Below are 9,653 nucleotides of genomic sequence, written 5' to 3'. Positions count from 1 at the left end.
ATATATATATATATATGTATATATACACACACACAGTATATTAGCATTGCCAGGTAAAGCTACGGTGTAGCTTAGCAACATTGGTACCCAGAACTATCAGCCAGAGGGGCTGAGAGGTTCCAGGATGTGAATGATTTTGCAGGGAAGAAGCTGGCTTTTCAGGCTCGTCCAGATTTTCTGTATTTTAGCTGGGATCTGGATCTCTGGAGATTTCTAAGGAGGTTATTCACAAAATGGTGAAGAATTTAAAGAAAGCAAGAGAAGTGATCAGGTGGCAGCCTTATTAAGAATCTGGAACAGAGCTCAGAGGGGGAGTTGGTGTGGTGTGCAAGTGGCACATTGGACATGCCGAGTTGGTGTCTGTGCTGGAAGCATGGAAGGAAAAGACAGTCGGGGAGGTTTGATAGCTAGGAAGCTGGGAGAGGACAAGAAGTGGCACCCAAGAGATCTTGTCAGAACTACGTACCTTAGGTGAGTCTGAGTTTATGAGGGAGACCTCTCTTTCAGCTCAAGTCCAAGAACCCCTGGATTTGGAACAGGTGCACAAGGACAAGAGAGGCACGAGTGCTGGTAGTAGCGAAGTCCAAGACAAGCCGGGTCAGCAACATTCGAGCAGCGAGGTAACAAAACAGCAGACATTATGTAGTTAGGGACTGGCTAGGTCAGCAACTCGCAGGCAGCATGGTACAGAGCAGCAAGCAGGAGTGTGGTCAGAAACATGCCGAGGTCAAGGGAATCCAGAAGAGCAGAAGAATGGCCAGCCAAGCTGGGTCAATAACAGCAGGTCAGAAAGCAGGGTACAAGGTACAGGTGCAGGGAACAACTGAAAACCAGTCAACGTTGGAGGCTAGTGGTGACTTTAAATAGCCGGTTTGGTGCAAACATCTGCAATGCGCATGTGCGCACGAGTATGAGACACATGCACAGTCGTCGCCTGGTGGTGTACAATTTTATGAGCCAAATTATGCATGCACAGGTGCTCATGCATGATTCTGAGTGCATAGGCCAAGACTGGCTTTCTGGCAGATCTGTTGGGCAGGTCTGTGAATTTGCAGCCATGTTTGTAATTGTAATTTAGCTGCTAAAAACATAAACATATTTTTCATATTTTTTTGTTGTGTACCAATTATTAAACTCTCTATGTGTTAACTAAACAAAGCTGACATGCGATGTAAAATTACAGGGACTCATGCTTTATTTTACATATGTTTATACATAATTGTTAGCTGTAGCTTTAGATACGTATAAAGATACTGTATGTTGGTGGAAGGCTGGATCAGCTTTTTTGTACATATCTTCTGATATTTTAGGAGGTTCCGTAGAGTTTGAGAGCTCAAATGTTGTTCATTATAAAAGTAAAAAGCATAGTCAGTGTGTTACTGGGTCTTGTTCAGGTTTGAGTTGGAAAAAAGTTGAACTGAGAGTGGGGATTAGATTTTCCTAGTATGAATTAAAGACCTGTTCTGACCACCAGTAAAGCCCTGGTGAAGAGAATTTATTAAATCCCCAAAACTCATTTGCTATCCTTTTTACTCTGATGGAGAAAAAAAAACTGAACTAGGTTCTCAACAACACATTTGGAACACTCTTCACTCTATCAAACTTGCAGCTTTAGACCCAAACTATTTGTTCTATTTAACATGTGCTCCCTGCTGCAGCAACACAAAATCATGGACCAGTTACTAATAAAACCAAGGCTGGCTATGTGTTTTTCTTATATTTCAGTTCTTCACATCCTTGTAAGGAGGGTGGGACAGCAATTCTATAAAATATATTAATTCAATAAATCTTACGCTTAAGCATGCCCCCTAACTTTAAACAGAAGTCAAAATAAAAGAGGAAGGTCACTTTCAGATTAAGTGCTGATAAAAATGTAAATGCTAAGGTTGGCATCTATATCTATAAGGAGGCTCAAAAGTACTGAATAAATCTTTGAGTAAAGTAGAAAACCCCATATAAGTATGGCAAATCCCCTCTCCTACATAACAAGTAACGCCTGTGATAATTAGCAATTTAATGGTTAAATATGCTTTTTCTGCTTTACATTTAATACCTGCTCTTTGTTCTGTCAGTAAAAGGGATTTTGGTAATTGTAAAGCAACCCAATCACTTCTACTATCTTAAAAATTATGCACCCCCACCATCTCTCTCTTATATCATTTAATTTGGATCCAGGTAGTCAGCTTCAAAATAGACTTCAAGAAGCCCAGATGTTTCCTTCTATGAACCTACAGATTATCTCCATCCTTCTGATTGGTCAGTTTTAAATTCTTAGGTTTTATTTATGTATGTATGTATGGTTTAGTACTGAAGTGCAATGTCCCTGTTTTTTTACTTTCTGTTAAAGGTTTCATGTAAGGTGTGATAGTGTACATATTGTTTTATTAGTATTTGCATTTGCAATACATCTAATGCCATGAAGGTACATGCCACATAACCAGAGCATCTTATTATGGCAACAATGTAGTCAAACTGCTTCACTTGAAAAAAGTTGCATTCACATTTCTATTTATAGGAACCCTTTGTTTTCTTACTTCTTAAAAACTGTCATGATAATTTAGATGCAGGCACTTTCAAATGATTACACATACCTCACAATAGCCTCAGAGTTCCCTAGGAAGTCCCAAAACTGTGTCATTTAAAATATGCCAATTTAAATGTAGTAAAAGTTTAGGTTTGGCCTGCTCCTTTTGCCTCCTCCCTCTATTATTTTAGAACTCTTAATGTGGGAAGGTGATGTGGCAGGCGTAAAGAGGGATAAGCCCTTGGCTTTCTGGAAGAGTTAAGATTTACATAGAGTGCCCAGTGTTTGGTACACCTAAGGGCCATTAAAGAAGCTACTCCAATGCACAGTGAGGTACTTTAGGCTTTCTGCATTTGATTTAGGCACTTACACTCATGGTGGGTGTGACTGCATGTATATTCTTGTGTGTTAATGTTCATTGTTTTGCAGTTTTAGTATGTTTTTATGTGCATTTTGTGCATTATAAGTGTATTGAAAAAAATTATTTTCAGTTCCAATAGTCCTTTGCTCAAGCATTAGTTCTATATAATTTCTGTGCACTTCCTTTTAATTGCAGAACTTGTGACCTGATTCCCCAATTTTACACCATTGCTGTTTTTGTAGTATTGTCAATCCTCTCTTTGCAGGGTCTCCCCTCTGTACTTTAATTTTATGTCCAGGAATTGTTACCCTGTAGGAAACACGGAAAACACCTATCACTTGTAGCTCCACCCCCCTGCCTTCTTTGTGAAAAATATAATCTAGGATAAGAGGAGGAAGTGTCTTAAAGTACATGCCCCCAGATACTGATGTACTACAAGAAAAATGGAGCCTGAATGATCACATGACCACTGTAGAATAATAAGGAATAAGGTATTTGAAGACGATTCTGCTAAATAGCATGAATATCATGCTCTCCATGCACTACACTAACATAAGCTCACCGATAAATTATTTGCCATGCAATTGAAATAAACATCAAAGCACAATATGCACATACATTCATGATATGTTTCAATGGACTAAGCTGAGGCATATAGATGAAAATATTTTCATGCAGCAAAATAAATGGCTTTTGCTGGAAGAAAACAGATGGGTGAAAAGGTCCTACATATGAAAGTATTTTAGTTTTGAATACCCTTGACAGTTTTTCATTGCAATATAGTATGGGGGACATTTATCAAGCAAATTAGTGACAGGATTAGACACAATTTAGGCTACCTTTCATTTAGCAAAGTCTATACCACAGTTTTCTTTTGTATTTGTGTCCCCTGTGCCTGTAATCCTCGGCAGCCAACTGTGACACATTTGCACTGGTCTGTAACAGATTTACCATTTTAGATTAGACGTTTTTTTTACTCTAAACAGACGCACAATTAAGAAGTGGTCAGGATCAGGTTTCTTGCTTAGAGCAGCTGAAGGAGGAATTTGTGCCTCAACCTGTAACTTTGGTTTCATTGCTCCTGTTTTGCACTACCTTGCTTTGCCAAAGAATTGATAAATACCCCCCATGTGTCCTTAGATGTTTTTCTTTTATTAACAGTTGGTATGAAAACATACCTTTTTACATACCACGCAAATGGTAAAATCTGTTGGATGTGTTCAGAATAAAATGGTTTTAGAGGGTACTATTCTGTATACTCCTTGCTTTTGTCTGTTTAAAATGAAGACATATTTTAGGGTAATAGGCTTAATTCACAAATGTAAAACATTGTGACAAGCACAGGTATTTTCATCAATGAGATTTTTAAAAAAAAGTCAAATGGCTGAAAATAAAGATCCTTATCTTCGCGTAAAGCTGTGTGAATTGAACATGTGCCTACCTACTTATATGCTCTTGTTTCAAAAGAGTTTTCTTTTTTATCTCCGTGTATTAAGAGATGTCTGTGGTTGCTTGCATTGTATCCATTTTGTATATCATATATTTATTCCTCTTGAAGCTAAATAAATGGTTAAAAGACAAGGATACCATCTCCTACAGGATTTTTATTTTCAGGAGCAACTTGTATTTTTATTTTACAATTTGTTGAATGTACTCTGTCCCTAGAGAAGCAGCAAGGCAAAAGCTAATTTTACTGTGGAATTCACAAACCGGATTCTAGACAGTTTCGTTATTATACATTTGACTTTCCCCCTCATCTTGTTGCTCATTGTGCCAATAGAGGAATCTGCATGTAACTGTCTGCCTACTCTGAAAGAACCCATGTTAAACTGATGGCATTCCCTAGTCTCTACATAATTGATAGAATATAGCACGACTATCCCGTACCACTTCACAAAAGAGGTTTGGGGAGCTGACAAAACATAGGCATATAGAGCTGTGAGAGCTCCTATATCCCTGAAACCATCTGATGATAGCACAGACTTTACACCATGGTACATTATGCTTATAGTTATGGTAAGTCTTAATATGTGAAGAAGCTGATATACTGTTTCTGGCTATTTTGTATAATATCGAACAACAAGAGAACATTTATGACTCCATTACACTATCAGGATAAACACAAAAAAATGCATCCAATTATTTATGGTGTTTTTGCCACAATCAAATATTCACAACAGATGAACAAGCACATATCAAGTTTATCAACTCTGTTAACATTATTATTATTTTTCTGTTGACTTGCTTGACTAGCCCTGGTCCATTTTGGCTTGCACAATAAAACTAAAAAAAATATACTTTTAATTTTTTATTTTGGGAAAATTGTAATTTATGGGGACATCCAAATTAAAACGAACCCCAAGGTTAGAAGTATTTGAAGAATAATCTCTAAAATAAACATGTTAAAGAGTATATACTGTTAAAAATGACACATTATAATAGTATAATGTGTCATAAAATCTGAATTTTTTGCAGGTGACTATTATATACACAGCTCTAAATAAAATCGAACAGGGTTATTCACATAGCTGCCGAAGGCAGCCGAGTGAATAACCAAGCCGTAGTGAAGTGAGCCGAATAACACTCGGCTATTCACTACGGCTGAAATCAGCTGCCTTCGGCTGCATTTCGGTCGGTCATGCTATGCATGTTCGGCTGAGCTGAAGTGCAGAAGGACTTCGACTCAGCCGTCTTCTAGACTCAGAGTCTTCTAGCAGGTCCCGGCCAATGAATAACACCTGGCTCCACCCAGCTGTCATTTGCAGGCCGTTTGGCTGACACTTCGGCTCAGTCAGGCCGAAGCAAATGCCTTCAGCTCAGCTGAGATGATCGGCCGCCTTCGGGTGCTGTATGGGCTATAGTGAATAGCCCGTACAGCAGATAATGTACAACACTCAGTATGGTGTTAGAGGATTCTTAAGAAAAAGGACAGTTTTCAAAGCTCATTATCCAGATCAGTACATCTTCACAGACTCCTTTATTTCCCATTGCACCATCCATATTCGGTAGACCATGTTTACATCCTTCAAACTAATCATAAACCTCACTGAACATACCTACTCTGACCTCCATACCTCACCCCCGAATTACTTTCACTGACATGCAACCCATCTCATTCATCCATAACATCCTTACTCACCCCAATTCCAATAGATAATTTACTAATTTACCAAAAAGAACAGGACAAAAAAGGGGCGGAGCCTCCCAAGCAGGGAAAAAAGCAAACTCTCAAATTAGGTGTTTATGGTACGGATGTTTCCTACTATGCATTATGACCCACACTTATATTATGTTTATGCAGATAAGCTCCTACTGATATTACTATTAGGTATCTCCAAGAGCACATCCAGGCACCCCATGTATCTATAAATATCGAGTATCTATCCTCCCATCTAGTCAAAATTTCCTCTATCTGCAAGAGATAGCTAACTTCAGCCATCCAGTCCTCCACCTGTGATGCTACATTTTGATAGTAAAAAATCTCAACAGGCCTTGATTTGCCCTTTCGATAGGGCCGAAGCAACTGACACTCCCACCAGATGTGGAGCATTGTTCCATCTCCTTCTCGACACCGCCAACACCTGGCTGACATAAAGGTAGAATATTTAGCCACCAATGCCGGACATCTGTACCACCTAGTTAAGAGTTCATAGTTTCGTTCTTGCATCTGACTATCAATACTAGTTTTACCTGTTAGTTTGAAAGCCCTTTTCAATTCTGAATCCTTCAGTTTATGGCCTAATTCTTTCTCCCAGTCTTTCACAAAAAAGGGGCATATTAGAAATGCACACTTCTACAACATTTTATATAATCTGGAGATCAAAGTACTATCCTTGCCTTTATGACATAGATCTTCTATAGGTTTCAAAGACCTCAAGAATGATCCAGTCTTTGATAATTGAGCATAAAAATGTTTAATTTGTACATACTGCAGCCATTTCCATTTGGGTCTACCAATGGGATAATCTCCACCAAAGGTTTAGGCCCCTTTGTGTCAAGACCGTTCAGGATTGGTAAGGGTTGGCTATGCATCCAACCGAGAAAGTTACATTTTATACACGGAGGAAAATCCGGATTACCCAATACTGGAGACATATGGCCTACATATGTTGAGATCTTATATGTCCGAACAGTCCAATCCCACACCTGTAGCATTGTGGTCACCATCAGCGATGCTATGTCTAGGGAAGGTCTCATTGCCAGAGAAATCCAGGGTAGTGCCATAAGTGGAAACGAGATCATATAATTCTTTATTTTGACCCAAGGTTTATAATTCCTTCTAGCCCACCATTTAATCAGATGGTGAAACACTGCCACCATGTAATATGATGATGATTTGAAATATTAGTCCCACACTTGTCATCCTGCTGGGCTAAGCATATTATTACTACTCGTGTAGAGTAGGTACTGAATGTAAAATGTTTATCAGAACTGAATAGAACTATGGATCAACCTTTTATGCCCATAGTTCTCTTCAGGGTCACGGGAGGACCTGTAGTGTGTCCTCGGGTGAACCAAAACACAGCATATAGCGGGCTAATGCCCACTATATGCTGAGAGCGCAGGGCTGCTCCACAGCTGGAATGTATCCTGACAATACTGCCAAAATCCACCCTGCTGGCTGATTGACAGCTGGCCTCTCTAGAGTCAGCTGTGCCGACCCCCTCCCCGTCCGTTCCTCCAGTCAGCATTGAAGAAACAGAAAGAGGATGGGGGCATCCCTGCGGGGAGCAGTATCTGATAGTCACTGCTCTCTGCAGTGAGAGTATCAGGAAGTCAGCGATCGGTGGTGTGTGTTCACAGGCTTCCCGATCAATAGAGCCAACCTGTGACAGCTTCTTTGTCACAGGTCGGCTTGAATTATGGGGATGAGTGTTTTTCACTCAACCCATAATTCTTTTTTAAGATTCCGACACTGGTATACACATCTGCCTTCCTGTTAGAAGACTGCAGAAGAGTGAAATAATATAGTCCTAACCTTAAGTGGCTATTTACAAGAAACATATCTGAAGTAAATGAAATGTTAACAACCACAAAATATATATACTTATATAAAATATCTATTTATTATAAATGTAATTAGCACCTCTTTTATATAATGTTGCTTAAAAAAACCTGCAACGTTTTGTATGATGTATAGATCTGAAATGTGAAAAAAATATCTATATAATTTATAATTCTGATGGTGTTTTATTCTTTAAAGTTTATATTTATTGTGCTATAGAGGGAATAAAACTTTAACATCATGAACTTATCCATAGATTCATAAATCTGCGTTACTGAAATATTTGATATAACAATCCTTTAAACACATGTATTTTTCAAGTTAAGAAAGGCATTTCACAAAACACTTCATTTCTTTTGTAATATTCATTTTTCCCTCCTAGGACATTTATTTATAAGGGAGTGACTAAACTGGACACAGAACTCACCACATAAAATAATGTTTCCTTATGTAAAGTGCTCTATTTCAAATTACTCTTTTTGATGTATAACCTTTTTAAATATATGCATATGAGAAAGTCATCTGGCTCTTAAGCTGGTGTACTTACTTAATCTTTTACAACCCGGCAGAGAATAAAAGTAATAAGGATTTCTGCTTCTTTAAGGACTGATTTATTATGATATATAAGTAAAAAAAAAAAGAAAAGAACACTCTTTTTTGGAAAGTAATTTGCTCAAATCTGATTGCATATAAATGGCAGCAAAGGGTTATTTTAGGCCCTAGTGCTCATTATTGCTTGGCCTTGTATCCTGGTATTCTTAAGTCTATACTGATTACCAACAAATGCACCTTTAAGATTAACAGAAAAAGTCTAGGGACTAATGGGGCCAAGGTAAACTGAAGCAATCCTGTGACGCCTAAGGTAATAAAAATCTATGACAATTGGTCGTTTTGCTTGATATTACTGTGGCAAATATTGTTAGCTTTGCAAACACAACAAAACATCATTGTAAAAATATTTTAAAATACTTATTATTTTAGCCACTGTTCTATTCTCTCCCTGGTTAAACTGTTTAGAATTAAATGCTTCCCTTTTAGTTTCTGTTCAGCCTTAAAACAACATCTATTATTTATGATGTGTTATTAGCCTTGAAATCCACTGACATTTCTGAATAAACTTTAATATGTTTTTGAAAAAAAAAAACAACTAGAAAATTTATCAACATTAAAAGAACTATTTTCCTGGAAACATTTTTTCTGTTTTAAATATTTAACCTTTCATATCCCAACAGTAATTAACAGTAAATTATGCCAAGTGTTTTTCCTCAAGGTTTCTTATAGTCTCCTATACTATGTAAACAGAAGCAAAAAATACTTTTATGCTATTGTTTTACACAGTAGAATCATCATAGGACAGAAAGTATCCAAATGTCACATTCCATAACATATCCCAAATATAAGAGGATTATTCTGCATTTTAGGATAGCATAGCAATCAGCTATAGCCTAATATTATGGAGCCATGTATTCCATACTGCATACATCTGTGTATATGAATACCCTTCATCGTTATACTTTTTTACTATTGTTTGAGGAAAATAATCAATATTGCATTACATAAATACTATATACTGTATTTATATATTGCATTGAAAATGGTATTTCATTTAATTTTGGAATTAAGATTTTGAACCTGGCTGCTGGTATCTTTATCTAGTGAATGACCCTTGAATTCGATCTGAAAAACACCACTCAAATTCTCCCATTGGGTTTGGGTTGATCGTGAGTTCAACCTGAACACTAGCACTTGGCAGTTCAAGAAAA

Source organism: Nanorana parkeri, unplaced genomic scaffold, assembly GCF_000935625.1.
Source record: "Nanorana parkeri isolate BGI_ZX_2015 unplaced genomic scaffold, ASM93562v1 scaffold1236, whole genome shotgun sequence".
Taxonomy (NCBI): domain Eukaryota; kingdom Metazoa; phylum Chordata; class Amphibia; order Anura; family Dicroglossidae; genus Nanorana; species Nanorana parkeri.
Note: the sequence above shows the minus strand (reverse complement) of the source record.